Consider the following 15,450-nt stretch of genomic DNA (forward strand, 5'->3'; position numbering starts at 1 on the left):
ATGACTGCACTGTAATGCCCTCTTGGGTGGGAGGGTTTTCCAAGACGCCACATGTACTTCTCGTAACACCCAAGAGCCTGATGGGGTAGGAGTGGAGGAAGTGGAGGCTCTCTGGCGGAGTCTTCCTTGGCTCTCCTGTGGGGGCTGCTTACTAGACTTTTGCACACCCTGCAGGGTACCAAGCCTGGTAGATTTGCTTTTTCAAACCCTCCTGTCTAGTCTCTGGGCTTTCATTGCGTGTGGCCGCCACCTGCTGGAGCCAGCATGGAACTGACTGCCAAGCCACATAAGGGGGACACCACTCCAGGACAGGAGGTGTGAGGGGACAGATTGTCAAGTTCACTCCATGGCATTCCTTCCAGAGTGAGCCTTGAAACTGGGCTTGACACACAAGAATCTGTTTTTTAATAGTCTTTTGGAGACCCAGAGTCTACAGATCCCTCCGATAACTCATCTGAGAGTTTAATCACCGTCTGTCAGAAGTATTTTCCCTGTTTGTGATCTCAGTGATGCTTCTGTTTGAGTTAATTTCCTACTGATCTGTCTTGATCGGGGATGAAAAGCAGCTGCTGTCAATTCTCTGGGTACAAGTTCTTTTTGGGCCTGGAGAAAGATCAGAGTATACCTCACATCACTGGAAAGTTCCCATGTTTTATTCTCCTTTAAACTGATTTTCTTTAGTCTACTTTTAAACTTATTTATTGTCTCTGTGGCTTTCCTATGAATGTTCTCCACTTCTCAACATTCCTCTTTACTTGGGGACACGATGATACTCTTAGGATTTGGCTAAAGCCAAATACGATGCTTCCAATATCATGTATACACTACAGATGACCACTCCTTTGGCAAAAATTTTCTGATCACCTACTATGTGTGAGGCACACAGGTAAGACCTGTGTGGGACAGAAGATGAATTACACAGACTTTTCCACAGAGAGGGAGGAGATAATGCCATAATACCCACATATAGACCACTCTAACAAAAAATGAGCCAGGTACAGGCAATTGGTGCCTCCAGAGTTCAACAAAGGGGGAGAATACTACAAGTGTAGGCACGTATAAGGCTTCCTGTAGGCAGTGGGCACTGAGCTGGCCTTTGAAGCTGTGATATATTTGGTTTTTTACCTGTTTTCTGGCACAAAGCTCCTAAAATCCCAGAAATTGGCTGATGAGAGCAATAAAGGTGTCTCTTGTTACATTAGTGAGGTGGCTTTTGGAGCACCTAAGGATGGAGACTGGGTCCCAGGAGAACCAACTCTGTGATTGGACGGTTGGACTTTCAGTCCCGCCCCCAACTTCCTAAGAGGGGAAAGGGGTTGGAGGTTGAGTCAGTTGCCAATGGCCAATGATTTAATTAATCATGACTATGTCATGAAGCCTCTATAAAACCCCCAAAAGTACGGCGTTCAGAGAGTTCCTGATTGGTGAACACCCAGAGATTCGGGGAGAGTGGTGCCTTTAGGGCGCATGGAAGCTCCATGCCCCTTCCCACGTACCTTGTGCTCTGCATCTTTTTCATCTGGCTGTTCCTGAGTTACCTCCTTTTATGATAAATAGGTAATCTAGTAAGTGCAACGTTTGAGTTCTGTGAACTTCTTTAACAAATCAGTCGAACCCAAGGAGGAGATCCTTGGAACCTCCAAATTGTCGCCAGTCAGAAGTGACAATCTGGACTTGTGCTGGTGTCTGAATTTGGTGGGGAAGGGGGGATGTCATTGTTGTAGGACTGTGCCTTTAACCTGTGGGGTCTAATGCTGTCTTCATGTAGATAGTGTCCGAATTGAGTTGAATTGTGGGATACCCACCTGATGTGGGAGAGTTGCTTAATGGTGTGGGGAGACCCTGCACACGTTGGAATTGGTGACCAGAGCTGTTAGAAGGACACATAGAATTTGGTTAGACCTGAGAAGGCTGTGAGGAGAGGAAACAGCATTCTGGGCAGAGAGAATGGCCTGAGGAAAGCCCTGGAGACAGTGAATACCAGGCGTGGATGTGAGCTTTGGATTGCATTTGAGTGGGTCAAGGGAAAACAAGGGAAAGAGAGACTGGGCCAGATTTGGGGGCCTCTCCAACAATGGGGAGCCATTAGAGAATCCAGATATTGTGTTCACTTTATAGAACACATGTTTGACTATCAGTTTGAAAACACCTTGTTTTTCACCATGCTGACCCTAAATCATTCTCAACTGTTCTTAGGGTCAGTTGGTCCCCATCTAGTATTGGCTCTTGGTTTTGACTTGTTTGCTCTAAGTCCCAGTTTGGTTTTTACTGTTTTGGTTCTCTGTTTCTGAGAAGACTGTTTTGCCCTGGTATTGCTCACTCTCACTTTCCCAGCCTAACCTTTGACAAGATGAGTTCCAGCTGGCCAGTCCTGCCTGCTCAGTTCCTCTTCTGATGCAGTGGGTCTTTGATCCTCCTCTTTCCTTTAGGAGACTTAGGAAGGCAGGGCACCTGGAAGTGAGACCCCGGGCAAGTCACCTGCCCACTCCGGCCCCCATGTCCACTTCTTTTAAAAGAGAGGAGAGGTATCTACCTGACCTCTTGGGTCCTTTCTCTAGTTTATGTGCTGTAAGGCAATAACCTCAGCTATCTCTGTCCACAAGCCATACTCCCCCACTGCCAGCTGTTTCCACAGAATAATTTTAGCATTCCTGGAAGACTTTGCCTATGAAATTGACTGAAAATGGAGTTTGAAACAAAGTGGATCTGCTAGGAAGTCAACCAGCTTTGAGTTACTTGTTTCCAACTAGGATGAGGATAAAGGGAAAGCTGAGAAGCATGACCCAATTCCCTCTTGCCAGAGGGCCAAAGACAGGAGAAAATGATGGATTACCAAGCACACAAATGAGCTGCAGGTGGCACTCAGCACCCTGCTCCCTCCGTAAATTAGCCAAGTCTCTCCCTCTTGACCTCTTTATCGTCAGAATGGCCCTGTTTGATTCAGCCTGTCCCTAAAACCTTCCTTCTGGTGTGGTTCTGATGAGCTGCCTGGCAGGTCCGGATTGATTTCCCCATCTCTGCAGGTGATAAGTCTCCTGTGTGGCTGCTTTGAGCCACTTCCTGCTCTTATGCTCAATCTTCTCCTTCTTACCAATTGCCTTAAGCATCTGACCAGCAGGAGCATGAGATGAAAAGTGCTAACAACTAGCAAATGAGCAAACCCCAGCCTCAGGTGCCTGTTAGGTACTGGAATTAACACCAGCCCAGGTACAGGGGAAGAATCTAGAAGGCCATGAAGATCACAGAGGGAGGAGGGAGCTAGGGGTTAGGGCAGAGAGTAAAAGTCACAAATAAGAGTTGTACCTTGTCTTACTGTTTCCATATTGCTTTCTTACTATTTTGGTACTTCATAAGATGATTCCACATCAATTATTTTAATTATTACCAGAGCCGTGTAACATTAGGTATTCTGAATCTTATTTTGTACATGGAGAAACTAAGGTTTCCACTTTTCTATGCCTTATATAAGTAAATGAACTTGACAAAAATTGGAATGTGTTTCATTGTATTGAAGGAAGAAAATACATGCTTCTGAGATCCCAGAATCAAATGTTAAATTAACTCAGTGATTTCTAAACATAGCACTTGAAGAAATAATGGGAAAACAGTGTGTAGGATTGATGTCCAGGACCCTGAAACCTTGGAAGTCTGCAGCTACTTAACAATAATTTCCATTTCCCACCGTGAGGCTTAACCACAAGAGTGCCTTAAGGAGATCAAACTGGGAAGGACACTGACCACAGGGTGGTGAGAAGTGGTGGCAGCTGGACACTCAAGAAGGGTCTGTGGTGGGGGCAGGGGGGGCGGATAACTTTCATCTGAATGGGCCATTTTGCTCACTCCCAAAGAAAGGGAATGAAAAACACACAGATGAAGTCTTCAGGTGATACCAACCTGAGTCACATACAAGGGAAGTCTTAAAAAGGCTAACCAAGAGGAAGCAAGACCTTGGAACACAAGAGAGGATCCACAGGAATGTGAAATATGCTCCTCTAACTTTTTTTTGGTTGTTTAAGTACTACAGACTTTTTTTTTTTTTTTTTTTGATGATTTAAGTGGCTTTTACAAATAGCCAGAGCGGATTCCCATTCTCTCCAAGCCTTGACTTCCTCTCTGTGTGACCCATAGTAGGCCAGTAAATATTTGTTAACTGGGTGTCCAACATCAGGGCTCTAGCCCACAGCATTCTCCCTGCCCAGAAAAGCCTTTTCCTCACTTTGATCAACACTGTGTTTTTCCTTCAGGCCCAGCTCAAATCCTGCTTCTTCCCTGAGCCTCCCCTGGTCACCCCAATTCACAGAAATCCCTTTACACTGAACCTAGTTACATAGATTGTGACAGTGTCACTCTCCTTTAAGGAAAGAAACTGTATTTCACAATTTATTACAGTTAGTAGTTGTGATAGTGCTTTAGGTTTTCAAAGAACTCTGTACACTGTCTTATCTGATTCACTCAATAATGCTGCAGACAGAGGTAGAAGTCAGGACTCCTTTGGTTGCAAGTGACAGAAGCCCAGCTGGCTAGAGTTGAAGTACAGATAGAAAATTAGATCACTCATAGACTCAGAGGAAGAATCCAGGACAGATTTGGTGAGCTCAGGGACTAGAATAAGGGACTTGATGCCTCCAGAAGTTCTGTAATATATTTTTCTTGTCTCTGTGTGTGTTGCCCACATTCTCTGCTGCTTTCCACAGTTTGCTCTGGGTTGACGTGTGGATATTCTCTTCCCATGTCAATATGTATAAATCCCATAACCGCAGCAGAACTGCAGGATTGAACTAAGGAAGGCAAAGTCTGCCCTGGAGGAAAACGGGAGGACACAAAGCACAGAGAAAACAAATGTTCATTCCAGCAGGTATACTTGTCCTCCTCTGAAAACTCCACTGAAACTGAAGTTCAAGCAAGCCACACTGCTCCTCTTTAGCATACTCAAGATGAAAAATAAAATTTACAGAACTCTCTCCCCGTGATACATTCTTTCAGTAGCTAACATAAGGCCTTGCCCATAGTAAAATACTCAGCAAAAATTGGTCACTAATCCATGCTTCCTTTCCATATTTACAATTATAAGAGAAAAATCACTAAGAAAATGAAGTCATCACTCAATTATGGTGAAATATAACTTGGAAATGATGAAAAATAACAATTTTAACAGCAGAAACAATACCAGCCAATTATCAGGTGCTTAATATAGGCCAGGGACCATTCCAAGAGATGTGCGTGTGTTAATTCAGTTACTTCTCACAACTCCATAAGGAAGGCACTATTGTCCCCATTTTATGGAGGAGAAAACTGAGGCTTTGAAATGAATGAAGTCATGCCTGAAGTCATACAGATAGCTGGTGGTAGAACAGGAATTCAGACCCCGGACTCTCTGGCAGTAAGCAGGCCTGGGTTCTTGTCCTCTTGCTGTACCCACTGTAGCAGGGCTCCCCCAAGGTCTGGTTACCATTCTGTTCTGCTCATTGCCAAGGCTGGACATTTCCACATGACACTCAAGCCTCCTCCTTTTCTGACTTGAGTGTTTATCACACTTAATCCCCAAATCACCTTTCAATGTGGAGGCAACAGAAGGGAAATCTTTGGGAAAGATAGATGATCAGTATATCAGAAATGAATTGGGAATAGACGTTCCCAAAACAGTTATGTCTGCAGGCATACCTCATTTTATTGAGCTTCTCTTTATTGCACTTCATGAATAATTGCATTTTGAGGTTGGGATTGGTTTGTTTGCTTTTTTAACAAATTGATTTGTGGCAACCCTGTGTGAAGCAAGTCTGTTGGCACCAATTTTTCGACAGCATTGCCTCACTTTGTGTCTCAAAATTTTGATAATTTTCACAACATTTCAAACATTTTCATTATTACATTTGTTACAGTGATCTGTGATCAGTGTTCTTTGTTACTATTGTAATTGGCTTTTTATCTTGTATTTCTAACCTATATATATATTTTTTTTACATATAATGGTATTGCACACTTAATACAGTAGAGTGTAAACAACTTACATATGCACTAGGAAACCAAAACATTGATGTGACTCGCTTTATGGGGTGATCTAGAACTGAACTCGCAGTATCTCTGAGGTCTGCCTATATTCGCTTTTGTTCCTTGGCCCACACCATTCCCTCTGCCTGAATCTTGAATCCCTTGTTGAATTTCTCTGCCTGGCAAAACCCTACTCAGCTTAAGATTCCCACTCAAACATCTCTTTTCTGTAGCTTTTCTTGATTCACTGAAGAAGTCAGTCACTAATTCCTATTTGCTGCGGCACTGTCCATGCACCTCTAATACTAGCCTCTAATAGTTATCCTCTTCATCTTTATCCTGACCAGATTGTGAGGGCCTCTAGGTCCAGGTTTATTCTCCTGTGCCTTCTTGGTGTTCGAGTCTTCAGTGCCCAGCACAGAGCCTGGTACATAGGTGCAGTGAATGCTGACTGAATGAGTGGATATGTGAGTGAAAGTTAGAGAGCAAACTGAGATGACTTACTTGTTTGATTGAAGGATCCACAAGTGAGTTCCAAAGCAATTTCCGATTCAGTCTCTTGCAACTTACAGGTCTATCAAGACAAAAGTCCTAGAAAGGAAACCAGTGGTCTTGGAGAGGGATCAAAAGCAACAGTCCATGTACAGTCCCTGGCATTGTTATGTCTGGAATGCTAAAGGAAAAAAGAATAAACATAACTTAAGCCATGTAACTAGCAAGATGCTATAATCAAATTATTTTGATGACTGCCTCTCGGTCCTAATGATAGGAGTCCACAAAGAAGATAACCGGACCTGTGTCAAACACAGAAGAATTCTTGTGGGTGTATTTCTCCTCAGCAGTGTGCACAAGTAACTCATTAGCTCTCTTGTGGGTGTGGATCATGTAATTGTTTTTACTTTCCCTGACTTTGCCACTCAAGCATCTGAAATCAGATGCTTTCCATCCCTATGCAGTGTGGTCTTGCAATGATCTCCATAGAGCATGCTCAGTAATGATCACACCCCAATATGTAAAACTATCAGTGTCTCCAACACATGCTGTGGGCTAATGCACTTTCTGGGAGGCTGCAGACAGAAATAATAGAATCATAAAATTGTAGACCTGGAAAGAGCTTGGAAATCTAGTACTATCCTTTGTTTTACTCATGGAAAGACATTACCCAAGGCATCAGATGTCTTTGCTGGTTCACACAGCTAATCAGGAGTACTGGTGGCATACCCTCTAGAGAAGTTTATTCTTGTGCTAATAACAAGAGTTTTGTTTTGTTTGTTTTGGTAATAATAATCTAGCACTATGACATCCATTGAAAATGAAATCTGTAAAATATACTCTAAAATTACCAGACTTTCTAATATGGGTCAAGTCAGGAATGGTTTATCAAAGGTTAGGGTGAATTTTCATTTCTGATAGTCTCCCAAGATGCCCTATTTCTTGCCTCTTGGAGAATCTAAGTAACCAAAATGTGCTAGAGAGCAAAAAGTTGGAAATTCAGGATATAGGATCTTGAAAGGGGAACAGCCAATTTAGAGAGTTAGAGAAGTTTCTGAACAGAGAGAAGGGGTGGAGGATGGGTCAGGGGTGAGCCCAGCCTTCAAGAGATGGTGATAAAGAACTACTGTTGAGCAATTTCTGCTACCCAGTCTTGGGGGAGGAGTATTATTGCTTTTTTAACATTAGGCTTGGGCATGTGACCTGCTATGGCCAAAGATACATGAGTGGAGGTGATGTGTGTTGTCTCCAGGCAGCAGTTGTAAGAACAAATGTAGATTTCTCCATGTTCTCTTGTGCCTGACTTTGGAATCATGGAAGTCTGTGTTTGGTTTATCTTCCGTGTGCTAGATCCCAGGTGGTACAATGAACAGTCCTTTGGCCAGTCCCTAATAGATATGTAGCATGTGGCTTGCTATTTTCGGCTTCTGAGGTTTAGGGGTCAAGATTTCACATGGTATAACCTATCCAGTCTAAAAGAGACTAGGGAGTTGAAAACAAGGGAGAAGTTGTTAGTTCTGAGAAGCATGGCTTACAAATTAGATTGGATTCTACCTCAATGGTGTACCTGCAACTTGCCTACGTATGAACCTTTCATATCTTGAATTCTCTGCCACAATAAAGGGTTTTGTAAAGTCACTGCAGTGTCTCAGACTGAATGATGTCTCACAACAGAGAATGGGGACCAGAAAGGACCGTGGAGTAAAGCTGGGCCCCCTGCCTGCCCAGTCAAAGTCCCTGGACTCCAAAAGCAGAGAAGACTGGTGTCAGTGTAAGAGGTCACACGTCCCCATCTGTATTTTCCCTTTGGCATTCCCATCACATCTTCACTCCCATTTCACGTCCCAGTGCCCTATCCACTTCTTCTCCAGTGGCATCTGATGGGCCTGAGCAGGCAGATTTGCTCATCAGATGGTATATCGATGAGGAGGGTGTATATGTGCCTGTGTGCACACACGTATACTCAAATATCAGGAAGGCTGTGCTAGATACAGAGAATGCTACTAAGTACTCTCCTCTGCGTATGTTCTCTAAACTACCCAGCTTCTACCTTGTAGCCTTAACATAGATCTGACACTCAGTAGTGGATGACCTATTAGACTTGGGGCCATGGTTACAGCTGCTACCAGTGGCCCAAACCAGACTATTATCTCACAGTACGTGTCAGTGTCATGCAGGAAGAAGGTGAAGGCCTTAACTCACGTTGCTTCAGTCTACACGCTCCTCCAAAGAGCAGAGGCAATATAGTAGGCAAGTTAATCAGCACTGAAGATTTCTGCATTGAATGTTTTAAGGTTGAGTAAAAAAGAACTGACTGCTCAGTAGAATCCCAAAGCCAGAGCTGAAATTCACCTCCTAATGGATGCATTCCGCTGGATCCCTTCCATATATTTTTATTCTCATCTTCATTTTTATGGAGAATCCACCTGTACAGGAGAATCTGAGAGTTAGTGTTGAGAGGTGCATTGGTCCAGTCTCCTCTTTTTGTTAATGAAGAAGTGGAAGCCCAGAGAGGTTAAGGGCTGTGCTAGCTCCAGGAGGCTGCTGCACCCACAGGAGTTAGGGAGAAGCTGCAGTACCAGGAGAGCCACTGGATGATTTGTACATAAGGAGTGCAGCCTTTGAAGCTGCATCTTGATTGGGTTGAACTTGCTCCTGTCTCTCTGGCCTTTTCATCAGCATAGCCACAATCTACCTTTCATCATATGCCTGTTTACTTTGTGTTTCACTAAATGCCCTTTACAGGCCTTGCAGAGGCTATTTTGGTAGCTTCCTAGACACAGACAGTATTTTGTTTAGGCCCCACCTTGTGTTCCGGGTGTCTGGGGCCTGCCAAGGTTGATGGAATTTGAGAGAGAGAAGGGACAAGGAGTCAGACAAAAGAGATAGTTAAGATCTTCGAAACTTTCCGCCTCCCTCCCCCACATGCCTTTCTCTGCTCTTTCCTTCCTCCTTACAGTTAGAACTCTAACCAGCCATTGAAATAGTTCTGGAAACAGAATTAGAAAGAAGACTATGCATCTTGGAAAGAAAGCTCATGCTCTAGAGAGTCACCATGATATCAGAGCTTTACCCAGTATTGCAGCCTTAAATCAGGGAACCCGTAGGGAACGTCTATGTCTACCACAAATTATAATATAGCTATAAAATTTTTCTGTAATAAGTAATTTTCCATGAAAACAACACTTTTTCGTCTTTCAGGACATAGCTGAAACATGACTTAGATTGCGGTTGGTTTTTAGGCATTTTTTAAATGGAAAGAAGACTCCAGATCCCCTAAGTATGATACACTTTTAATCTTAGACTTTTCAGTAGAAACCCATCTTAGGGAAGGGAGCTTATTTCCCAGAGGAGCTTTCCTGATTTTGCCCTCCAGAATGCTATGGGGTGATTTAGACTGTTCACATGGTTAGGAAGTCTTTGGACAGAGAAAAGGAGCCAACCTCTTTCCCCTTTTCCTGGAGACAAGACAAGATATATTTGGATCCAAACTGGAACTGAAAAATCAAGATCAAATGTTAGGAAAACTACTCTTATGGCAAATATACACCAAAATAGATCTCCTGTATTGAGGGACATTAGAAAATATCTTCTTGTACTCTATACAGTTTAGAAATTTTTAATCTGAATTAGTTCAGGCAGAGTCTTGCCTAAACAAGGGAGTGACTAGATATTCCATCCCCAAAGTCTCTGCTACTCTGATCCCAGATCCCAGATAAAAATAATGGAAATCAAGCCCCCAAGGTAGAGGACCTCACTGAAGTGGGACCAAAAAGACCAGTCCTCATCCAATCAGCAAGAAACATGGATTTGTTTAGGGAAACCCTGAACACTGAGTGTGTAGATCTTCTTACTCAAATGGACACCGAGAAGCAGATGACAAGAGTTCAGGACTTTATATTTTGGTGTTTTTTTGAGATTGATCTTTTAAGATAGATTTTTGAAGATAGTCAAGGTTCAACTTACTCTTCAAAATATAAAGTTAGGCAATGTCTGTTCATTCTTTCAGCCATCATTTATTGAGCAGTGTGGGCCGGAGACTGGAGACTGAGTGACAGACGTGGTTCCTGTCCTCGTGTTACTTGCAGCTAGTGCGCTTTAGAGATCTTCAGTCTACATGTGACAGGTGTTATAACGAGGGGACGCAGGCTGTGCTGCAATGCCTGATACAGGCTATAACCTGACAGAAGGGGTTGGGAGGGCCCGTCTGGGGAAGCAGACTTTAGACAGAGACCCTTAAATGAGACTTAAGGAAAGGGAGGGAGTTAGGTGGCAAAAAGGTCATTGAATGAGAAAGCGTTCCTGGCATTAGTGGCCTGTAGAAGCAAGAATATAGCATGTCTTAGGGACTCTCTTAGTTTGGGCTGCCAAAACAAAATACCCTAGATTGGGTGGCTTAAACAACAAAAAATTATTTCTTACGGTTCTGGAGGCTGGGAAATCCAAGATTAAAGTGCTTGTAAATTCAGCGTCTGGTGGGAGCTCTCTTCCTGGTTTGCAAATGACCACCTTCTTCCTGGATCCTCATGCATTGAAGAGTTAATCCCATCTTGGGAGCTCCACCCTTAGGATCTAAGTACCTCCCAAAGGCCCCATCTCCAAATACCATCAAATTGGAAGTCTGGGTTTCAACATAATTTGAGGGGCACACGAATATGCACATAACAAGAGTGGGAAGATTAGAGTGTAGAAAAGGAGAGTGAAGTTGGTGAAAGGTTAGAATGGTGAGGGGCAGAGCCAGATCACGAAGTGCACTGCAGGTCATGATAAGCAGTTTTGTTTAAGAACAGTAAGAAGCCATTTATGGGTGTTAAGTTTGGAAGTAACATGACTGAATTTGCATTTTAAAAAACTTGTCATAGTCACAATGTGAAGAATAGCTCACAGAGGAGTAAGGATGATGCTGGGAGATGAGTTATGAGACTGTGGAGTAGTCCAGGTGAGAGATGCTGGTATATGGACTGAGATGGTGGTGGTAGACACAGAAAAGTGGATGGATTTATGTGCTGTTTAGGGAGAAGAATGGAGGAAATGTGGTGATTGGATGTGATAAATAGGAGGTGAGGAAGAAGGCTAGGGTGGTCCATGGGGTTTTCTTTGAGCAGTAAGTTATACAGTGCTAACATGTACTGAGACAGGAAATGACTGCTGGAAGAAAAATCAGGATCCAGGAGACATGGAGTCAAGGTAATGAGTTCAGCACGAATAAATGGTAGTTGGAGTCGTAACAATGGAGACATCTCCCAGGGATAGAACGGATATACATCCTAGTTTGCTCAGGACACTTCTGGTTTGCGTATGCTGGCCCAGTATTTTGTTCCTTTTCATATTTGTTCCAGATGTTTTGTTTTGTAACAGACTATTTTAATTCTTGCATTAAAACATGTTGGGATAAGCTTGATAGGATTTCGTATCATATATTGAGCTTCTGCTGTGGTTTGATTAGTTATTGAGAAAACGTTTTTGCATAGAATCCTGTGCTTGTTCCCCTTTAAGTGTTACATTTCCTCAGGGCCCAGCCACTGGATTTCTTTGTTTTTATCTTCACTGACTCATGTCTATAAATAGTGTAGGCTGATAACTTCCCCATTTCTGTCCCCTGCCCAAACGTGAATTCTAGATTCATATATCGAGCCATCCACTTGACATCTCTTCTTGGATGTCTAATAGGTATCTCAAGCTAAGATATCCAAGGCTTATCATCCACGTTTTAAACGTCAATTCCATTTTTTCTAATGGCTCATCCCCAAAACCTGGCCATCACCATTGCCTTCCCTCTCCCTTTCTCATGCCACATCCAGTTAGTTAGCAAAGAAACTCATAACTTCTCACCACCTCTGCAGCTACTACCCTGGCCTACTACCGTTGTCTGTATTATTTCAATAGCCTTCTACATCTCCTTTCTCCTCACTTACCTTTCTACAGTCTGTGTTAGCAAAACATCCTCTTAAAATAGTGATCAGACCATGACACGTCACTGCTCAAAACTAGCAATTGCTTCTACATACCTACTAAGATGGCTGTATACCTAGTAGAATGGCTAAAATAATTTTTTAACCTGACATACTAAATGCTGATGAGAAAGGGGAGCAATTAGGGAGTCTTACACATTGCCACTGGGAGTGTGAAATAGTTCAGACATTCTAGAAATCAATTTGGTAGTTCTTACAAAGTTAAATACACCCTTATGATATGACCCAGCAAACTTAATGTCTAAGGATTTATGCTAGAGAAATGAAAACATGTTCACATAAAAACCTGCATACAAATATTTATCACAGCATTATTCATAATTGCCAAATATTCAAAACAGATCAAATGTCCTTCACTGAGTAAAGGGTGTGGTACCTCCGCACAATGGATACCCTCAGCATTAAAAAGAAAATGGTACATTAGTGTACACAACTTGCATTATATAAAGTGAGAGAAGTCAATTGCTAAAGGTCGCCAATTGTAGAAGTCCATTTATTTGACATTCTGGAAAAGGCAAAACTATCAGGGCAGAGAACAGATTAGTATCAGCTAGGGGTTGAAGTTGAGGGAAGGTCTGACGACAGAGGACAACACAAGAGAATTTGGGGGGATAATGAAACTGGTTTTTTCTAGTAGTAGTCACACAAGTTTATGCATGTGTTAAAACTCATACAGTTGTGTGACAAAAGTGTGTTATTGTATGTAAATTTTTATAATAATATAATCAAAAAGATATCTGAAGCATATTATAATCTTAATTTATTTGGTGGGCATTTAAGTTTTTCATATTATTTTCTATACTGTATTTGAAATACATCCTAAGTAAAAATTAAAAATTAATATTAGCATATTCTTCTGTCCCCTGAGAACTGTGCACTGCCACTTACTGCCTTTGGCTGTTGTATTTATGACCACATTGGTGCCAAGAGATTACCTAAGTTGTAGCATTTAAATTTCAGTGTACAAGTAAGCATATCTGATTGCTTTTAAATTGATGTCCTAATGTCAAAATGATAGTAATTACCCCACAACTACCATTCTTACTCATGCTGAATTATTTACTTCATCAGAAAATCAAAACTTACATTGGGCATTTGTAATTAAAAGATATTTTTATAGAATAAGACTTTAGTGTCTTAAGTTATTTAATAAATTGTGATTTGATCTGACATTATGTGGTACATTAATTAATCACTGATGAATGAGAAGAGAGAGGTGGATATAACTCATAAATAGTGCATTAAAACCAACCAAAGACCCCATGACTTCACAGTGCACTGTAAAAAATTTATTGGAAGTTAAAACAGAGGAAAGTAGTGGGAAAATTGTGTCATCACATAGTACATCGTAACAAAGTACAGGCATGCCAGATTCAATGGGTCTGTATTTAGTTTGAAATTAAATTTAATGTTAAATTTGGTTGTATAAAATTTAGAAACATAGTTTGTTCCTAGTTTTATACTTGTACATACTTATTTCAGTAACATTATCCTTAAAACAATTTACATGAATAGTAGGGATTCAGGAGAATTCTTTTCCTTTTAATATTTCAGAACCACTGCCCTAAAGCAGTTTATTCTGCAAGGGAGTCACTTTCACAAGAGTGAAAATGCTTCATGCTTTGGAAGTACAAGTTCTTTTTTCCCTGGCAGTACAGACTGCTTTCTTGCCTGAGGTCTTTTTTCTCTAAGAGTCTACCCAGATCCTAGTACACTTGCTGACTTCCCTACTAGCAGCATTAACATGCAACCTAAGACCAGAAATTTGACTCTGCATTATCTTTCTTAGCATCTTCTGAAAAAATCAACCTGCTTCCCCAAAATCCACAAGATGAGATCTTTAGCTACTTTGATGTTGTTCCTCCCCACGCCCACCTCTTAGGTTTTCTCACATTCATTCATTCAACAGGTATTTATGGAGCACCTACTATGTTCTAGATACAGCGCTAAGGGAATATCTGAAACCTTCAGTCTCTCCCTTCCTGTGACAGTGGTTTACAGACACTCCTGAGTACTTGTTAATAGTTCCTGGTTGCATCTCCCAACTTCCCCATCTCGTAGCCTGCATTGTTGCTGCCACCACAGCTCACCATGCCTTCCTTGTCTCCTGGTCCCAGTCTCCTGATGAAGCAAGAAGGACCTTCTCACTGACAAGAGTGCACCTGTTAACTCCTAAAGAGAAGGGTCTTAGTCTCAGTTCTCTTAAATGTCTCATGTTTCAACTATTTTATTTTCTAAAATATCTTCCTTCTGCCCATAAAAAAATTTAGGAGGTTGGAATTAACATATACACACTGCTATATGTAAAATAGATAAACCACAAGGACTTACTATATATAGTGCAGAGAACTATGTTCAATATCTTACAATAACCTATGATGAAAAAGAATATATATTTATATGTGTAACTCAGTCACTTTCCATACACCTGAAACTAACACAATATTATAAATCAACTGTACTTGAAAAAAATAATCTGCTGTTTTAAGCCAAAAAAAACTTAAGACATTTTTAATCCTCAAAAAACAAAGTATGATCATTTTCCTGAGTACTTAGTAGAGGAGCATTTTAAATGGTACCAAATAATTTCACATCCAAGAGTCCTCACTCCAGACCCATATATGAATCCTTGAACCGAATCCAAACAGGACCACTTTAGTACCTTATGGGACTTTAATTACCTGCCCAATTTGGTTATTTCCCAGAAAGTCAAGAATATTTCAAGAATCTTTATCTGTGGACCAACCAGAAGCTCCAGTTATTTCCTTACAAGAGTCTTCGTAGACACTTGTCACTCAATACATTTTGCATAACAGGATATCATTGATAAATAAATAGGAGGCATAAAGAGAATATCTGAGCTATAATCCAGCTGTTTAAATTGTATCTGCCCAACTTTCAAATGGCAGTTATTTCTTAACCTCCTTCACTCTTCCCAACCTCAAAAGTGCTTCACATTTAAACAAAGCATCCAACACAATTTCTCCACTGAATACAA

The sequence above is a fragment of the Camelus dromedarius genome, chromosome 5 (genome assembly GCF_036321535.1).
Source record: "Camelus dromedarius isolate mCamDro1 chromosome 5, mCamDro1.pat, whole genome shotgun sequence".
Taxonomy (NCBI): domain Eukaryota; kingdom Metazoa; phylum Chordata; class Mammalia; order Artiodactyla; family Camelidae; genus Camelus; species Camelus dromedarius.